We start from the raw sequence: 3,978 nt of genomic DNA, 5'->3' as shown, positions 1-3,978 counted from the left end.
AGTTACCATGCTAGTATTATCAGTTAGTTACCATGCCTAGTATTATCAGTTAGTTACCATGCCTAGTAGTATCAGTTAGTTACCATGCCTAGTATTATCAGTTAGTTACCATGCCTAGTAGTATCAGTTAGTTACCATGCCTAGTATTATCAGTTAGTTACCATGCCTAGTATTATCAGTTAGTTACCATGCCTAGTATTATCAGTTAGTTACCATGCCTAGTATTATCAGTTAGTTACCATGCCTAGTATTATCAGTTAGTTACCATGCCTAGTAGTATCAGTTAGTTACCATGCCTAGTAGTATCAGTTAGTTACCATGCCTAGTATTATCAGTTAGTTACCATGCCTAGTATTATCAGTTAGTTACCATGCCTAGTATTATCAGTTAGTTACCATGCCTAGTATTATCAGTTAGTTACCCTGCCTAGTAGTATCAGTTAGTCACCATGCCTAGTAGTATCAGTTAGTTACCATGCCTAGAAGTATCAGTTAGTTACCATGCCTAGTATTATAAGTTAGTTACCATGCCTACTAGTATCAGTTATCCATTCCTAGTATCAGTTAGTTACCATGCCTAGTATTATCAGTTAGTTACCATGCCTAGTATTATCAGTTAGTTACCATGCCTAGAAGTATCAGTTATTACCATGCCTTATTATAAGTTACCATGCCTACTAGTATCAGTTAGTTACCATTCCTAGTATCAGTTAGTTACCATGCCTAGTATTATCAGTTAGTTACCATGCCTAGTATTATCAGTTAGTTACCATGTCTAGTATTATCAGTTAGTTACCATGCCTAGTATTATCAGTTAGTTACCATGCCTAGTATTATCAGTTAGTTACCATGCCTAGTATTATCAGTTAGTTACCATGCCTAGTATTATCAGTTAGTTACCATGCCTAGTATTATCAGTTAGTTACCATGCCTAGTAGTATCAGTTAGTTACCATGCCTAGTATTATCAGTTAGTTATCATGCCTAGTAGTATCAGTTAGTTACCATGCCTAGTAGTATCAGTTAGTTACCATGCCTAGTAGTATCAGTTAGTTACCATGCCTAGTATTATCAGTTAGTTACCATGCCTAGTATTATCAGTTAGTTACCATGCCTAGTATTATCAGTTATCCATGTTAGTAGTATCAGTTATTACCGTGCCTAGTATTATCAGTTAGTTACCATGCCTAGTATTATCAGTTAGTTACCATGCCTAGTAGTATCAGTTAGTTACCATGCCTAGTATTATCAGTTAGTTACCATGCCTAGTAGTATCAGTTAGTTACCATGCCTAGTAGTATCAGTTAGTTACCATGCCTAGTATTATCAGTTAGTTACCATGCCTAGTAGTATCAGTTAGTTACCATGCCTAGTATTATCAGTTAGTTACCATGCCTAGTATTATCAGTTAGTTACCATGCCTAGTATTATCAGTTAGTTACCATGCCTAGTATTATCAGTTAGTTACCATGCCTAGTAGTATCAGTTAGTTACCATGCCTAGTAGTATCAGTTAGTTACCATGCCTAGTATTATCAGTTAGTTACCATGCCTAGTATTATCAGTTAGTTACCATGCCTAGTAGTATCAGTTAGTTACCATGCCTAGTATTATCAGTTAGTTACCATGCCTAGTAGTATCAGTTAGTTACCATGCCTAGTAGTATCAGTTAGTTACCATGCCTAGTATTATCAGTTAGTTACCATGCCTAGTAGTATCAGTTAGTTACCATGCCTAGTATTATCAGTTAGTTACCATGCCTATAGTATCAGTTAGTTACCATGCCTAGTATTATCAGTTAGTTACCATGGCTATTATTATCAGTTAGTTACCATGCCTACTAGTATCAGTTAGTTACCATGCCTAGTATTATCAGTTAGTTACCATGCCTAGTATTATCAGTTAGTTACCATGCCTAGTAGTATCAGTTAGTTACCATGCCTAGTAGTATCAGTTAGTTACCATGCCTAGTATTATCAGTTAGTTACCATGCCTAGTATTATCAGTTAGTTACCATGCCTAGTATTATCAGTTAGTTACCATGCCTAGTATTATCAGTTAGTTACCATGCCTAGTAGTATCAGTTAGTTACCATGCCTAGTATTATCAGTTAGTTACCATGCCTAGTATTATCAGTTAGTTACCATGCCTAGTATTATCAGTTAGTTACCATGCCTAGTATTATCAGTTAGTTACCCTGCCTAGTAGTATCAGTTAGTCACCATGCCTAGTAGTATCAGTTAGTTACCGTGCCTAGTATTATCAGTTAGTTACCATGCCTAGTATTATCAGTTAGTTACCATGCCTACTAGTATCAGTTAGTTACCATGCCTAGTATTATCAGTTAGTTACCATGCCTAGTATTATCAGTTAGTTACCATGCCTAGTATTATCAGTTAGTTACCATGCCTAGTATTATCAGTTAGTTACCATGCCTAGTATTATCAGTTAGTTACCATGCCTAGTATTATCAGTTAGTTACCATGCCTAGTAGTATCAGTTAGTTACCATGCCTAGTATTATCAGTTAGTTACCATGCCTAGTAGTATCAGTTAGTTACCATGCCTAGTATTATCAGTTAGTTACCATGCCTAGTATTATCAGTTTACCATGCCTAGTATTATCAGTTAGTTACCATGCCTAGTATTATCAGTTAGTTACCATGCCTAGTAGTATCAGTTAGTTACCATGCCTAGTATTATCAGTTAGTTACCATGCCTAGTATTATCAGTTAGTTACCATGCCTAGTATTATCAGTTAGTTACCATGCCTAGTATTATCAGTTAGTTACCCTGCCTAGTAGTATCAGTTAGTCACCATGCCTAGTAGTATCAGTTAGTCACCATGCCTAGTAGTATCAGTTAGTTACCATGCCTAGAAGTATCAGTTAGTTACCATGCCTAGTATTATAAGTTAGTTACCATGCCTACTAGTATCAGTTAGTTACCATTCCTAGTTAGTTACCATGCCTAGTATTATCAGTTAGTTACCATGCCTAGTATTATCAGTTAGTTACCATGTCTAGTATTATCAGTTAGTTACCATGCCTAGTATTATCAGTTAGTTACCATGCCTAGTATTATCAGTTAGTTACCATGCCTAGTATTATCAGTTAGTTACCATGCCTAGTAGTATCAGTTAGTTACCATGCCTAGTAGTATCAGTTAGTTACCATGCCTAGTAGTATCAGTTAGTTACCATGCCTAGTAGTATCAGTTAGTTACCATGCCTAGTAGTATCAGTTAGTTACCATGCCTAGTATTATCAGTTAGTTACCATGCCTAGTATTATCAGTTAGTTACCATGCCTAGTATTATCAGTTAGTTACCATGCCTAGTATTATCAGTTAGTTACCATGCCTAGTATTATCAGTTAGTTACCATGCCTAGTATTATCAGTTAGTTACCATGCCTAGTAGTATCAGTTAGTTACCATGCCTAGTATTATCAGTTAGTTACCATGCCTAGTAGTATCAGTTAGTTACCATGCCTAGTAGTATCAGTTAGTTACCATGCCTAGTAGTATCAGTTAGTTACCATGCCTAGTATTATCAGTTAGTTACCATGCCTAGTATTATCAGTTAGTTACCATGCCTAGTATTATCAGTTAGTTACCATGCCTAGTAGTATCAGTTAGTTACCATGCCTAGTAGTATCAGTTAGTTACCATGCCTAGTATTATCAGTTAGTTACCATGCCTAGTATTATCAGTTAGTTACCATGCCTAGTATTATCAGTTAGTTACCATGCCTAGTATTATCAGTTAGTTACCATGCCTAGTAGTATCAGTTAGTTACCATGCCTAGTAGTATCAGTTAGTTACCATGCCTAGTATTATCAGTTAGTTACCATGCCTAGTATTATCAGTTAGTTACCATGCCTAGTAGTATCAGTTAGTTACCATGCCTAGTAGTATCAGTTAGTCACCATGCCTAGTAGTATCAGTTAGTTACCGTGCCTAGTATTATCAGTTAGTTACCAT

The sequence above is a fragment of the Oncorhynchus masou genome, chromosome 30 (genome assembly GCF_036934945.1).
Source record: "Oncorhynchus masou masou isolate Uvic2021 chromosome 30, UVic_Omas_1.1, whole genome shotgun sequence".
Taxonomy (NCBI): Eukaryota; Metazoa; Chordata; class Actinopteri; order Salmoniformes; family Salmonidae; genus Oncorhynchus; species Oncorhynchus masou.
Note: the sequence above shows the minus strand (reverse complement) of the source record.